The 17,427-nt window shown below is 34.0% G+C and overlaps 1 protein-coding gene across 1 annotated transcript in view; it reads right to left on the bottom strand.

Moving 5' to 3' along the window:
• Positions 1-17,427, bottom strand: part of CNTN5 (contactin 5) — a 1,344,835-nt gene that overhangs the window by 828,995 nt on the left and 498,413 nt on the right. The gene's annotated exons all lie outside the window — the stretch shown is intronic.

Below are 17,427 nucleotides of genomic sequence, written 5' to 3'. Positions count from 1 at the left end.
AAATTTGCATCTCTGGATTGTTTGACGGTTCTCTGCGGGGCTTTGTTGCAACTTTTCTTTCTATGCAGCATCTGCTTGATCTCTGTCTACTCTCTCTAGAGCCTGCAACTCTTGTTTGATGCAAATAATAAATTTTTTCCAACTCTGCCTTTGCATTATGCCTTCATGAGGTGTATTTTTACTGGCATTTCCCTGGCAGTTGCACTGTCATTCTGTTAGTGAACATTTTCTCATTCGAGGCTTCTATTGAACCTCACTTCACATGGCTTCTATAAGAGTCATACAGTCTGTGATTGATATATGCCTCATGTTTCAATGAAAATAGAGAAGTTATTTTTTTCTGTTTACCTTGTCGCTTTTGTAGGAAATGCAGAAAAAATAAGTTACTCTATTTTCCTTCCATATTCACACTTGAAGTCTTGGGATGTACTTTGCTTTACTCTGTGTTCTTTTGCATTGTTAATTTTGTTACATCTGACCAAGATATTTTTATAATTTTAAAGAAATTATAATTTATTAAAGGCTTTGTATCTCTGACTGTAAGACAGCAGTTGCTTAAAAGGAATGAAATAATATTTAACCTAAGGATCATATTAATATATCTCATGCCTATACTCTGGTAGTTTCTTGAAGGGAACATAAGGTCAATCAGAAAGGAAACCCTGAGGACTAAAGGCATTGGCTCTGCTGAATAAATGTTAGATAGATTATAATCCTTGAGAGAAGTCTGAGGGCAAAGTAGACATAAGCTAAAGCACAATCAATAGCTAAACTAGCCAGCAGGAGAGGCATTTAGCCTGAAAGCAAACATTCCACTATTTCAGACATCCCAGCCATCCCAGGAGAGACAGGTGGCTTTACTCTTAGTTAAAAGGGCAGTGGATCTCAGGAGATATTTGAGATGTTAACAGGCTTACAATGAGCACAAAGGCAATTTGGTACTTTGTGTTTTTCATCCACATGCTTCATTACAAATGCGCAACCTGTTTGTTTAATCAAACCTGACTGTGGAAATGGTGTAAAGGTTTCTCTCTGAGTAAAACATCAGAGCAGTTTCACGATCTTGGAAAACAATTCTAGCAGCAGTGTATTTTTCTGTGTGTTGGCTGAGTTTTACAGACTGTGGACTCAAATAACAAAGTTCACTCTGAAATGGAAATAAATGCACACATAATGAATATGTAGGTATCTGTCGTAAAGAAGCGTCAGTAAACACAGACTTACACTTGAACACACACGATGACACACCTTGTGTATAACATTAATAGGTACTAAGTATCCATTGATTTGCCTTAATAAAAATATCATTACACCTCAAAGAATTGATCACGACTTGAGACAATTTGCTAAAGATTCCCACTTGTTGATCAGCTCCAACCTAGGAAGATATGCCCCCAAACTATCAATGTATCACTGTGAACAAAGCCACAAGGAATCAAAAAAAAAAAAAAAATCCCTGCATTTCGTTTGAGCTATTCTTGCATAAACCATTTCATCTCTTTGTAAAGCCAGTTCCGGACTTCTCTGCTTTCAGATTTCAGTAAAAAGCACGATTTCTGAAATGAAGTCATCTAATGAATTGAATGAGTTACTTTGGGTTGCTCGAAGTATCAAAGGAGACCACACAGTGGCTGGTAGGTCTTGTTCCCCACAGGCCAGATGTATACGTCAGTGGGAAGAGCTCTATTTTGAAGCATAAAAGAAAAAACACACTACTTCTTTTCTTCTTCTACCATGTCATTTTCCTAAATATTTTCTCTTCTTTATTATGAGATCTCATAATTGGCAAGTCAGAACCAGAGACTACGCTATCAATAGACCAACAAGCTTTAATATAGTCTTACAGTTTTTTGTTTAAAGGACCTGAAAGTGTCTGTTTTACTCACAAATCCAATGACTTAAACTACATCTTCATTTCAAAGGAAAATTGTTATGTACATAAAAAGTGATACATTAAAACATTAAAGTATAATGCCTTTTAAATGTAGAACTGCTTTGATGTAACTAAAATAAGCCTTTTTTTTTTAAATTTATCTCATGTCAGTGCTTGTTCTGTGCCTTTCAAAGCAATAGGATTGATAATCATCCTCTCTCTATTCTAGTTAAGGAAAATGTCTTAGAAAAAAAAATAAAAATAAAACTATCTGAACAATAACAAAAAATGCCAGGTCAGTCATTTTGTTTCTGAGTAGAAATTCATGCTCAAGACTCTATTGATTATTGGCTCTCTGCCTGGCTATCAAAACCACATGCTTCCTTTTGCTTTCTTAAAGTGGACCTACTAATATTCCAGTCTAGCAAGTCTGTGCATTTCTTCAAACTTTTGCAGCTTGCATCTATTACCTAAATTCTCTTTATACAAATTCAGAAATAACTCTGTCACCTCATTTGCCAATCAAGTCCATCTATTATTTAAATTACCCCAGATTATCCTAATTCGAAGTGAATCCTGCTTCCTCAAAACTCCTATAATACTTATCTGGACCATGTTTTTGGCACATCATTTGAGCCTTGTATATTTCATAATCTATTCATGTGTGCACTAGAAGTACTTTGGGAATAGTGACTATTGTACTTAGTAGGTACTTACAAGAAAATCAAAATTTCTAAAGATACAGCAGCACCTGGAAATCTCTTTAAACAAGCTGCGTGCTGTTTTTGTCCTTATTTGTTTAAATTATAAGTTGATCCACAAAGTCCCATTTGACCTTCATTTCCAGATTCATTAACTAGTGTCCTGACTTTAGTTTTGATCCTGCTTTAAAGTTTATAATATTTTGCTAGAAGATAGACAGGTCTTCCTAATTTAAAAAAACATAAACCTCCCTTTTAAATTGACTTTTTATGGTAAATGATGACAATAACATAGGAAAATATGACAATATGTACTTTATCTAGTACACAATTTCTATGAGGACTGAGGCATAACTAATAATTCTTTCATGTTTGCTCTATACTTTAAATGATTTAATTAAGATCATTTATTCGGAAATTTTCACTTGTTAAGGAGGCCTCAGTACGTTTTGAAAGCCATTTGATCATAAGAATTTAATGACTAAAATTAGGGTAAAAAGATAGAAGGATTTTAGTATTTACACAGTTTAGTATGTCTTCATTGAAAATGTACATACCTATAAATCCTTTTTTTTTGAGATGGAATCTTGCTGTGTTGCCCAGGCTGGAGTGCAGTGGCATGATCTCAACTCACTGCAACCTCTGCCACCCAGCTTTATGCAATTCTTGTTCCTCAGCCTCTCGAGTAGCTGGGATTACAGGTGTCCATTATCAATTTTTTGTATTTTTAGTAGAGATGGGTTTTCACCGTGTCGAACAGGCTGGTCACCTGACCTCAAGTGATCTGCCTACCTCAGCCTCCCAAAGTACTGGGAGTATAGGCATGAGCCACTGCGCCCAGCCTATAAGTACAAATATATCTAATTGACACAGGTATTATTTCATGATTTCTCTGTACAAATAATATTAAAGGCTTCGGTGATCTGTCACAAATAGGTGGTTTTTGAGATTTAATTTTAATTTAACAAACTAGATGAAAACAATAAGGAAAATATATCTACACAAAGATATAAAACATTCAATAAGAAATACGAATATTATTATACCTTTAACTTAAAATGATCATCTTATGAAAATACAAAACAAACTTGTATAATCAGAAATTTTAACAGCCTATTCAGAGAATCTCCCCCAAATAGCGACCAGATAATGCCAAATTAAAAGCACCTTCAAAAGTGACCCAGACCAAAAACTGTGAGTCTCCATTTTCTGCCTGTTGCTATGGCATGTTGAGCCATAAATTGTCTATTTCTAAAGAGATATTCTGAAAAGTTACTTTCATTCATTCTTTTTTACTTTTATAGGCATTTATATATTTCTATTTTTCAAATTTCTTGTCATCTCTGTCAATTTCAGCCAAAAAAAAAAAAAAAAAAAAAAAAAGTCCTTCATCTTTGGCACAGCTCTGGAGAAAAGAGATTATGGAAGAACTAGTCTGGGTTATTCAGAGAAAATCAATCTTTTGCAAATTAATGACTGCTTGTACTCATCTAACATCCAAACTAAACTCTGGCAAACATCAGCATGCGCTCAGCAAAGAAACCACTTGGCATTTGTTGAGTCTATCTTACTCCAGATCTGTTCTATTTTTGCTCAATCATGCTTCCCAGATATGTGCTAGGGGGTGTGTAAAGTAGCAACTGGGATACAAAAACAAACAAGAAATCTATTCTATTCTATTCTGTTCTGTTCTATTCTATTCTATTCTATTCTATTCTATTCTATTCTATTCTATTCTATGCTACGCTATTCTTTCTTTGAGATGGGGTCTCACTCTGTCACCCGGGCTGGAATGCGGTGATCTTTGCTCACAGCTACCTCCATCACCTGGGCTCAAGTCATACTCCAGCTTCAGCCTCCTGAGTAGCTGGAATGACAGGCACACACCATCATACCTGGCTAATTTTTGTGTTTTTTGTAGAGATGGGCTTTCGCCATGTCACCAGGGCTGGTCTGGAACTCCTAAACTCAAGTGATCCGCCCCTCTCAGCCTCCCAAAATGCTTAGCCACTGCACCCAGCCAGCCACAAGCATTCTATTTTAAACAGCCCAAAATCTAGACTGTAATTTACTGTACCAATATGTTCAAATACAGAGTGATTAGAGCAATAATATGAGTAAACTCAATGTATGCAAGTAGTTGACAGAAAGGAAGAATGTCAACAGATGAATGTAGTAGACTGAAAGATGAGAAAGGCTGTACGGGGTAAAAGAGAGGAAGTTATTTCAGATACTGAAAGGAGAAAAAAAAATATGAAAGCTTGATAGAATGTAGATAATTGCCTATGGCTTATTATTGCTGGAACGTAATGTGAAAGAATAATAAATAGAAGTTTTGGTTAGTGCCAGAACATAAATAAATGTCTTGGACTTTTTTGGAATTTAGTGTGTGTACAGGGAGAGGTTATTGAATGGTCTTAAGTGGGAGTGTGATCTAATCAGATTTGTTTGGAAGAATGATTCTTGTAACATATGAAGGATGGATGAGAAGGCATGGCGTTAGTTACAAGGAGAGGAGTTAAGAGGCTATTACATGAATATTGAAGTATTCTAAAGAATATCAATAAAGAAAGATAGATGCCAGTCTTTAAATATGAGCTTTCCTAAAAGTGTCTGGATGTAAAACTTAAAAATTATTCTTTTCATTCCTAGTACATTAATCATATGATACTTTGACTACATTAAAGGCAGAAAATCCAAACAATTTTTAAAAGATGAGTGATCTGATAGAATTACAAAGCATTAAATAATTCATTTATATCCTTCATATAACTCAGCTTTTTAGTGAATGTCTGTAGAGAATTATAAGAAGTATCTTTTTATTCCTTCTTTAAATTTTCTGTAGTAAATGTGGATAAAACTTTCCTAGAATACCATTACTTGTTCCAGTAGTATACTAGAATATCTCCTTGCATATTTAAAAACAATGTTTAATATTTTATTTTCTAGGCTTGTTAATAAAATAACCACTTAGTTCCTGATACTTCAGATTAGATTTGTTGGCCTCAATTAATGATGAAAATTAAGTAATTTGGTAAAAATAATCCAATTTAAATATCTGCTAATTCCATAATGACAATAATTGTAATCTAGAAGATGGTATTTTAATTATAAACTTGCTCTATTCAAAAAGTTCCTTAAAGTTCTTTCTTTGAAAAGAACTTTATATGTTCTTTTATATGTGTTCATATTCTCTCTGCTGTCTCCAAATCCTATCATAACAGAGAAAAAAATAAAATAAACCTCCTCCACTTCATGTCAGTTTTCTCAAGTGCAATTTCTCACGATAACCTGGGCCTCTGTGGCCCCATGGTTGACATTCTCATAGAAGATGATTTTTTATTCATTTTTTTCATTATCCACGCTTTACAAGACTACTTGCAGAAGGAAACTTACTACAAAGGTAAAGAGATTGCAGATATTCTTATATTTTGAGCCTGTTCCTTATTCTTCTTTGTGGTAACAGACAAACTTATCCCCAGCTAATTCATAGAGAAACATGTTTGAAAGAATTTTGTTCTAAAACAACTGTTATACCAGGGAAAAAAAAAGAAAAATACAAGGAAAAGACTGATTACTGATGCTCTAGCTTTTCTTGTCCAAGTTAGAAAAGACTGTAGTCACTCAGAGTCAACTACAGCAACAAGAGCAACAGACACACTTTGGATTCACTGCTTAATGAGCAAGGAGGAGGACTAAAGTAATGGTGGGAAATAGCAAGCTAATGCAATTAAAGCAAACTTTATTTATAAAGTGTACTTTTTTTCATTCCTCTCCTCTAAAAGAAAGGATGACTCATGTTTTTATTCATCATTTGAAATTTGTACCTAGTGAATGCAATTATTATGTTATTCTTTGAAAATTACAAATACAATTAAAATAAGTCACCTAAAATTATTTTTTTAGAGATTACAAAGTATTTTCTCCTAAATTATTTGGTATCAAACTTAAAAAGAAACTTGTGATTTAGGCTTGAGAGGTAATGCCTCTATTTTACACCTAGATACTTGATCTTAGAAAAGTTAGACATATATCCAGCAAGTTAAGTGGCAAGCCCAACATCTGGAAGCTCAGGAAGTAGGCTTGAAGGACTGATGTTATCAACCTTCAGCCACATCTTTTCCCCAGCTCCAACCATGCTAGCATATCTAAATTTAAATAAGGTAGTTGACAGGAGGAGGAGGAGTACGAGGAGATGAGGAAGGAAAAGAAAGGATTCAGCATCCTATAGTGGAAAGCTTACTGGACTTAGAATGGAAGGCTTGGGTTTTGGTTATGGCTCTTCTAAATTTTAATCACATAATCTTCAGTTGTGATGAGATTTAAAGGATACAATTAATCTGAAGGAGCTATATAAACTGCATATTACTATGCAATTGAAAGCTATTATTCTGATCATATCATAAGCCACTTACTTCTACCATGGATCCTGCCTTAATTAATATTTACTTGTTGTCTTAAAGCAGTACAAGCGAAGGTCCCCAGTTGCCATTTTTTGAGCCACCCAAGCCATTGTTACATTTTTATGATGTTGTACATATGTTTTTTATTTTGGTCAACAATTTTTGGGCCATAAATATTTGTTATCTTCTCTTGGATCCCAAAATATGTATGAGAAGGAAAGAAAAAGTAGGGGTTGTATGTAGTTATACTCCTACCTTCACTCATGTCCTTTCCCTCACCACAATTCTTTATCAGTGAGGTCCCTCACTCTTTTCTTTCTTTATCAGGCAACCAGTTGTTGCTGCACAAACATTGTGTCTCAGGACCAGATAGTTTGAAAGGCCTGGGAAGAGCTGGTGACCTTCAAATGCTGCTTCAATACCTTTTTCCAGAGAATTAAGTTGGCTTTAATAAGAAGTTTAAGAAACTGCTCCCCACATTGTTTACCTTAATCATCCTATCTTTCTTGTGTAAGCATTTTGATCATGCATAAAACATGTAAGTTTATCTTAGCATCACTGATAAGGATTGGGGGAGTACAAAGAGAATAAAAATGTGAAATAATAGTTTATTAAAAGCAGTTATCTAGGAAAGATTACATAAATTTGGTGTTATTAATTTCTTACAGCCAGGTTAGATGCTTTCTAAGCTACTTCAAAGTTTAGGGAACTCTCGCTTTATATTTAGAGTATTTTGATAGCTGTATATAAATCAAAAATATTAATATTCTGACAGAGAATCTAACATAAATACTTTAATTTTTAAGTCACCAAATACTTTCTGGTTCTATTGAATTCTCATGTGCTATAAAAGCCAGGGTGAACATAAAATAAATGGTATATAAAAACATTTAAATGTTCTGGTTCAGTGAATTAGCACAAAAGGTTGCCATAAAAATGGAAGACAGATAATCAAAAAACAGCTAAGGGAGCATGAATGTGGGAAGAAAAATAGAGTAAATTATTTATTGACTACCCACTTAAAGTCTGGAATTCTCCTGATTCTTTAGGGGTAAAAACATTAAATGCATGGTCTCTGACAGAGAAACCTGCAGTCTAGTTAGGGTGAGAATTAGGGTATATTAAGTCTTTTGGCAGTACAAAATGCTCTTCTTTTCTTCCATGTAAACTCTAGAATTGTTCCCAGACTGGTTGACTAAACACGGAATGGGAAATTCACATTTTTATGCAGTTAAACTAGCAATTTATCTACTCGTAAATGAAGATTAAAATTGAGCATTATGTATTAATAACTATTTTAATACATGATAAAAGAAAAATACTGTGATCATGTATTATAAATGAAAGCATAATTAAAAAGAGGAAAATTGACATATTCAAATTATTATCTAACATTTTGGTGAATAATAATATATAAATATATCTGACAAATATTTGATTGCCTAATTTATTGCCATATGATAGACACCTTAGAAACAGAAACACACATAGCCCCAACTTCACAATAATTATCCTGTAGAGACATTAATTAAATAATCACACTCAAACAAGTAAAATTGGTGCTGTGAACAAACTGTGAGGCTAACAGCATGATGTTAAGAATAAGAGTATTGCATAAAAAAGACAGTAGAGGAATTTGACCCAGCAGGGAGATCAAAGTGCGCTTCTGTAAAGAAGTTAGCTTGCAATGGAAAACAGTATGGCGATTCCTCAAGGATCTAGAACTAGATGTACCATATGACCCAGCCATCCCACTACTGGGTATATACCCAAAGGATTATAAATTACTCTACTACAAAGACACATGCACACGTATGTTTATTGCGGCACTATTCACAATAGCAAAGACTTGGAATCAACCCAAATGTCCATCTGTGACAGACTGGATTAAGAAAATGTGGCACATATACACCATGGAATACTATGCAGCCATAAAAAAGGATGAGTTTGCGTCCTTTGTAGGGACATGGATGCAGCTGGAATCCATCATTCTTAGCAAACTATCACAAGAAGAGAAAACCAAACACCGCATGTTCTCACTCATAGGTGGGAACTGAACAATGAGATCACTTGGACTCGGGAAGGGGAACATCACACACTGGGGCCTATCATGGGGAGGGGGGAGGAGGGAGGGATTGCATTGGGGAGTTATACATGATATAAACGTCATGCACATGTACCCTAGAACTTAAAGTATAATAAAAAAAAAAAAAAAAAAAAAAAAAAGAAGACTGAAAAAAAAAAAAAAAAAAAAAAAAAGAAGTTAGCTTGAGCTGAGAACATAAGTGTGAGTAGAAATTAACTAAGTAAAAAAGCAGTAAAAGGGAATTCCACAGAGAACATCATGTACACTTACTGGAGCAGTCTAAGTACAAAGGATAAGAAAAAATGATGAGTTTGATTAGGCAGATCCTAGTGAAGTTGGAGATGGGGTATTGGTAGACCAAGTTATGAGATTCTGTTTTTATTCCAAGAGAAATGGAAACCCACTGAAAAGTTTCAGGCAGGATACAGACATGCTTAGGTTTGAGTTTTCAAAAGTTAACTCTGGATGAGGTATGAAGAAGAAATTAAAAGTATGGAACTTAGCAGAATTGATGCATTTAATACAATTAGTTATAAATTAGGAAGCCAATTCACAGTATAGGTGAAATAAAATGGTAATCTGAAGTAAAGTGTTGCATTGGAGTTAGACAATGTAAAGCTTTTAAGAGACATTATATAGGCATGATTATTTTAATTGCTTGGGAAATTAAATATGAAATGAAGGTAAAAGAAGATGTTATTAGGAATGATTTCACATTTTCTGGACTACAAAGAAAATGGAAGGCCTTGCCATTCATCTTAATAAGAAACAATGGAAGATTATAAGGTTATAGTATATTTGACTAAATACTTAATATACCCATTGCTGCCATATTGCCCTGGAGAAAGATCACATTTCCAACGTAAAACATTAACCTTATTGTTGCTACTTCCTTTTGGAAGTAAAATTTTTCTCAGATTGTTGTCACTGCAGTGATATACATAATTTAGGACACAAGAGTTTCACAAGAGCTTGAAGACCTAATTCATGATTTGTCGCTAGAGGTTTTGAATCGTAGTGGTTTTATATTTGTGGGTCTACTGTATTTTTGTTGATAAACATTTTGTAAATGTACCTGCTCTGTTTTATCGGTTAAACACTACCTAGCCAGCTAAAGTCCTTTGAATACCTCCAGTGGATATCTCATAAGGTGGCGACGTGAGTCTTAACAATGCTGCTTTCCTGTGAACGGCACCTACTGGTCACATCTCACATGAGTCTAAGTTATTTTTCTTAATTCAGTTGTACACATCCTACCCAACTTGAGCAAATCAGATTTACTATACTGGAAATTTGAAGCCTGGAAAAGACACACACACACACACACACATACACACATATTAAATAATTAGAATTGAGTAATATTAATTATAAAACTCTAAAAGAAGGTCCGTGACTGATAACTGTTTGGATACCCTGAATTGATTCTTTTCTAGGTTTTCTAGACAGGTATATGTCTAATCTTTCCCTTGGTCTAGTATCCTTTATATTCTCCAATATCATTCCTTTACAAAAAAAATAATAAATACAATGCCTATGATGTCCCAAGAAGTGTGCTAGTTACCAGGTTTGCATACAAAATATAACATGGTCCCTGTCCTAACCCTAAATTTAATCACAAACTAACGATCAAAGAAAAATATGTAAGTTACTCTTGAGACTAAAGTTAGGTGGGCTACGGTAGAAATGTGTTAGAGCTGTCAATTCACTCGTAAAAGGGGTCAGAGAACAAGGGTAGCAGGTGAGCAAATGCTTTGTGAAGGAAGTGACGTTATCATTAGCTTACAGAAGACAATCTGGTAGAAATTGTGAGTTGGAGCACGGTGAGCTCAAGTCAAAGAAAGGTGAGAAAATACTCAGACATAAAGCAGCAGAAAATAGATTCGGAACTGCAATTATCTTAAGATGGCTGAGAAGTCTAGGAGAGAAATAGAATAAGAATGTGTGAAAATAAACCTTAAGTGATGAGCAGGGACCAGATTGTGGAGAGTCTTGTAGAGCTTGCCAAGAATTTCAGAGTACATCCTATGAAAAATGGAGACATGCTGAAGGCCATTAAGGAAAGGAATCATGTGATTAGTTTTATATTGTAGAAGAAGGCTGTGGAGAAGATCTACTGCATTTTCTGAGGACTATAAAAAGACTGCTGCAAGAGTCTAGGCAAGAGGTGATGAAGGGTAAGGGAATAATAAAGAAAATATAAAAAGGGGTTTAATATAAAAGACATTAAGGAAATTTGATAGAGCTTGGTGACCAACTAAATTTGTGGATAAAGAAAGATAAGACTTCTCCTATTTCTGACTTGATACTTAACCTCCCTGTATTTGATTAATCTTTAAAAGAGTGATAAAACCTGTCTATAAGGTGTTGTAAGGAATAAACTTAGATCATTTGTGGAGAATTCAACAGTGTGTGTAATATATAGCAGGAATTCAGACAGATTTAGTTTCCTTCTCCCTTTTATTCTATTTACCAAATAATTTAAAATAATCAGAGAAATACTCTTTCATGTCAATCACAATTAATACCCATTCATTTTTCAGTGTTTAAACTGCTAATTATTTCACTTGTTGGGATTAAACAAATCCCTTACAAAATGACATCTAACATAAGTATCTCACATACTCATTTTTATGTGCATTCCAAATGAAATGAAAAAACAAGTTCTTACATTTTTAAATATTAAAAAATTTACATATGATACTGAATTTCATTAAAAAAATCTTTAAAAATTCAGGATTAGAATTGAGGTAAAACTGTGCTGTTTTCCATAATATATTCTAAAAACAAATGTACTTAAATCTTTTTTCTTAACAACCATATCAACAGCCAAGAAAGAAATTCACATTTGTTAGTCACTGTCCCATTGGTGACCCTCACTCGATGCTCTCAGTTTGGATTGTGTGCCCATGCATAAGCATGTATGTGTGTGTGTGTGTGCATTATGAATGTGCCATTCTTATTTTTCATTTTTTTGACTAGCTCATTTTCAAAAAGAGAAGAACCTGAAAAGAGTAGAACATGCTATTTTCCACAGAGACTAATTCTAGTCTATATGGAGTTGGTTTCCTCTTACCAGAAATTTGAGCTAAATATGAATTTTAATTATGCAAGGTTATTAGGAAATTTTTTGCCAATATAAAATAGACTCAGGTTGAGAAAATTCTATATATTAGAAATGGATGAGAACATAGACCACTGGAAAGGTAAAAATGATTTTTATTGCTATATCTTCCTGTTTATATGTTTCATTTTAACTTAAGGATAAAAGACAGGTTGGAGTTATATTTATAAGTATTGTAAATGAGCCATTTTCTTAACAATTAGCACCTCCTCTTTGTTCTGTTACTTATGGTATTGCATATAGCCTAGCAATTGATCAATTCATAACATAATCATATGTGAACCACTTTTTTAGTGTAGGGTAAGCGGTCAGAAAAACCTAGCTGACCATAAAACTTTCCATTTGGTAAGGTATATAGGTATGATTTTGTTTTTTTCATAAAATTATATAAATAAACATTTGTTGTAAGTGTATGACTCTCTGCAATGTAGTTGAAAATATATCTTTTAAAGCATAGCTAGCAATTATTCATTTTATATGAGATAATAGCAATTGATATACTGAATATTTACTATATGATCAGCTAACTTTAAGATTCCTAGTTTGTCTATAAACCTTTTAATAAAATAGCATATAGAAATAAAACAGCATAAATGCATCTAGAAAACATGTATTTATGGCTTAATGCTGATCTTAATGTGCAAATCACATTTCTAATAAACTGATTACTAATTAACTAATAAATTGAGGGGACAATTAAGGCAAAGATTTTACATTTTTAAAATATGTTCCTACTTTGAACTTTATAAAATGCCTCAGTTTTTACTAAGTGAATTCAATTGCCTAATAATTATCTCTTATTAAAAATAAAATGAGAATCTCAACGCAGGTATGAAATACAATGGTGAAAAAGACATATGATATCTTTGTCAGTTTATTCCACTAAGCAAGTGTTTGCCTAATACTAAAACAATGTATTTTTACTCTGAATCCCATAGCTAGTATTTCAAATATTCAGAACAAAGTCATTTTTCTCTAACAGGAATTTCAACTAAATCCTTTCAGACTGTGGCTATCAATTCTAATTTTGTATATATTTTATCAAAAATTATCTACACTACAAGAATTGTGACTGCTGTTATTTTTTTTTGCTTTTTCCGACACCACATTCAGCAGTGTTAATCTCTCTTCATTGCTTCTTTTATAAAAAATATATAATTTCTTCTACAAATATGTATAAATATACATATTGAACCAACAGAGCTTTTAAAATAAGTAGAGCTTTTTAAATGTCCTTTTTGTTTGGTGACCTGTTTTCAATTTTGCTTAGCCCATATGATTATACTTTTTATGCCTGAAACTATACATTTCATTTAGACATTTTTACTATAACAATTGCACATCATTTTTTAAAAAGCTATAAGATGGAAGTCTAATACCTTCCTTTCTTTAACCATGATAGGTCCCACCCTTCATAGTCTCACTGATGTAAAGGAAATATCAAGTTTTCAGGTTTTCCTTCCATATATAGGCATACTTGGGTATAGTGAAAGTTGAATTCTTGACTACTGCAATAAGGCAAATATCACAGTAAAACAAGTCACACTAGCTTTTTGGTTTCCCAGTGCAATAAAAGTCATTTTTATACTACACTGAAGTCTATTAAGTGTACAATAACATTAGGTAAAAACAATGTATATACCTCAATTTAAAATAATTTATTGTGAAAACAAAATGCTAATGATCATCTGAGCCTTTGGTAGTGGACATCTTTTTGCTAGTGAAGGATCTTGCCTTTATGTTAATGGGTTCTTGATGATAAGATTAGTAGTCCTGAAGGTTGAGGTGGCTGTGGCAGTTTTTAAATTTACAATAAGCAATGAAGTTTTCCATTTCAGTGGACTGGTCTTTACATGAAAGATTTCTCAGTAGCACGCAACACTGGTTTATAACATTTTGCCCATGGTAGAATATCTTTCAGAATTCTTTTCAGAAGTCAATCGTCTCAAATCCTGCTGCTGCTTTATCAACTGCATTTATGTAATTTAATATTTTGTTGTCATTGCCACAATGTTCACAGCATCTTTATCAGCAGTAGATTCTATCTCAAGAAACTACTTTTGTTACTCATCCATAGGAAGCAACTTCTCATCAATTCAAGTTTGATCATGAGATTGCAGTAATTCAGTTACATCTTGATATTTCAGTTATAATTCTAGTTTTCTTACTATTTCCATCACATCTGCAGTTACTTCCTTCACTGAAGTCTTGGACCCCTCAAAGTCATTCATGAGGGTTAAAATTGACATATTTTAACCCCTTGTTAATGTTCATATTTTAACTTTCTTCCATGAATAACAAATATTCTTGATGGCATCTAGAATGGTAAATCCTGTCAAGAAGGTTTTTCATTTATTTTGCCAAAATCCATCAAAGAAATCACTATGGTCACAACAGCTTTACAAAATCTATTTCTTAAATAAAAAGACTTAAAAGTCAAAATCACTCCTTGATCCATGGGCTACAGAATGGATATTGTGCTAACAGTCATAAAAATAACATTACTCTCCTTGTACATCTCCATCAGAGCTCTTGCATGACCAGGTGCTTTGTCAGTGAACAGTAATATTTTGAAAGGAATCTTTTTTTTTTCTTCTGAGCATTAAATCTCAATAGTCAGTTTAAAATATTTTGTAAAACATACTGTAAACATGTGAACTGTCATTCAAGCTTTTTTGTTCCATTTACAAAGAAGAGGCAGAGCAGATTTAGCGTAATTCTTAAGCTCTAGGAATTTTGGAATGGTACATGAGCATTGGCTTCAACTTAGTCACCAGCTGCATTAGTCCTTAACAAGAGAGGCTGCCTGTATTTTGAAGCTTTAAAGCCAAGCATTAACTTCTCCTCTCTAGCTATGAAAGTCCTAGACGGTGTCTTCTTCCAACAGAAGGCTCTTTGTCTACATCACAAATCTGTTGTTTAGTAGCCATCTTCATCAACGATCTTAACTAGATCTTCTGGATGACTTGCTGCAGCTTCTATGTCAGCACTTGCTGTTTCACCATGCACTTTGTTATGAAAAAAAGCTTCTTTCCTTAAATCCTATGAACCAATGTCTGCTATCTTCAAACTTTGTATTTGCAGCTTCCTCACCTCTCTCAGCCTTCAAAGAATCGAAGAGTAAGGGCTTTTCTCTGTACTAGGCTTTGGCTAAAAGGGCATGTTGTGGCTGGTTTGATCCTCTATCCAGACCCAAAACTTTCTCTCTATTGGCAATAAGGCTTTTTCTCTTTATCATTCATGTATTCACTGGAGTAGCACTTTTAATTTCCTTCAGGAAATTTCCCTTTGCATTTGGAACTTGGCTAACTGTTTGGCATAAGAGGCCTCACTGTTGGCCTATCTTAGCTTTTGACATGCTTTCCTCACTAAATTGAATCATTTCTAGCTTTTGATGTAAAATGAGAAACATGCTATTTTTCCCTTTACTTGAACACTTAGAGGCCATTGTACTGTTATTCATTGGCCTGTTTCAATATTGTTGTGTCTCAGGGAATAAGGATGGATGAGAAGGAGAGAGATAATAGAATGGTTGGTTGGTGGAGAAGGCAGAACACATCAATTAAGCTCACCCTCTTATATGGGATCTGTTTGTGGCACCCCAAAACAATTACAATAGTAACATCAAAGATCACTGATCACCATAGCAGGCATAATAAGAATGAAAAAGCTTGAAACTATTCTAGAGTTACTGACATGACACAAAGACAGGAAGTGAGCACATGATGTTGAAAAAATGGCACTAACGGACTTGCTGGACACAGGGTTTCTACTAGCCTTCAAATTATAAAAATGACAATATCTGCAAAGAGCAATAAAGCAAAGAACAATAAGGCAAGTATGCCTGTACAGTCACTCTTCACTTAATGACAGGGATATAGTTCCAGAAATGCTTCATTAGGCGATTTCTTGTGTAAACATCATAAATATACTTTAACAAACTGAGTGGTATAGATGACTACAATCCTAGGCTTGGTGGGATATGGCCTGTTTCTCCTAGGCTACAGATTTGCCCAGAATGTTACTGTGCTGCACACTGTAGACAATTGGAAGACAATGGTTAGCAACCATGTATGTATCTAAATGTATCAAAGGTAGAGTAAAAATGTGGCATGAAAGAAAAAATGCTATGCATGTCTAGGACTCTTACTTTGAATAGAGGCTGCAGGGTTGACATTTTGCTCTAGGTGAGTTCAGGAGTGAAAGGGAGTGAATGTGAAGGCTTAGGACATTACTGTACACTGCTGTAGACTTCATCAACACTGTGCATTTAGGCTACACTAAAATTATTTAAAATACTTTTGTATCTTCAATAATAAATTAGCCTTAGCTTACTGTAATTAATTTACTTTATAAACTTAATTTTGTAAACCTTTTGACTCTTATAACATTTAGCTTAAAACACAAATGCATTGTACAGCTATACAAAAATATTTTTCTTTATGTTCTTTTCTATAAGGGTTTTTCTGTTTAATTTTTTTTTTTATTTTTACACTTTTTAAATTAAACATTAAAACACAAATGAACACATTAGCCTAGGCTTGCAAAGGGTCAAGATCATCAATATCACTGTCTTCCCCCTCCACATCTTGTTCCACTGAAAGGTCTTTAGGGGTAATAAGATGCACGAAACTGTCATCTCCTATGATTTTAATAATGTCTTCTTCTGGAATATTTCCTGAAGAATTTGCCTAAGGCTGTTTTATGGTCAACTTTACAAAAAATATCTGAAAGGAGAACATTCTAAGGTAATGATAAAAGGTATAGTATAGTACATATGTAAACCAGTAAAGTAGTTTTATATTATCATTATATAACTGGCAGTCCAATAGGCTTGTTTATACCAGCATCACCACAAACTGAGTAACGCATTGCAGTGCACATTACAAAGAATACAGTGTCACTAAATGATATGAATTGTTCAGCTCCGTTATGGAACCACTCTCATATACGTAGTCCATTAATGACCAAAACATCGCTATGGGATACATGACTGTATACATACTCATCTTTTATATGAGTGTATGTATGCACTTTTCTGAAGCACATACAACTCATACTGGAACTGCTATGTTGCATCCATTAGTTTTCTAGTAACAAGATTGTAGACACGTTTAAATATCAGTAATCTTGGCCGGGCGCGGTGGCTCAAGCCTGTAATCCCAGCACTTTGGGAGGCCGAGACGGGTGGATCACGAGGTCAGGAGATCGAGACCATCCTGGCTAACACGGTGAAACCC

The sequence above is a fragment of the Trachypithecus francoisi genome, unplaced genomic scaffold (assembly GCF_009764315.1).
Source record: "Trachypithecus francoisi isolate TF-2019V2 unplaced genomic scaffold, Tfra_2.0 Lachesis_group8, whole genome shotgun sequence".
Taxonomy (NCBI): domain Eukaryota; kingdom Metazoa; phylum Chordata; class Mammalia; order Primates; family Cercopithecidae; genus Trachypithecus; species Trachypithecus francoisi.
Note: the sequence above shows the minus strand (reverse complement) of the source record. Positions and strands in the feature narration are given on the sequence as shown.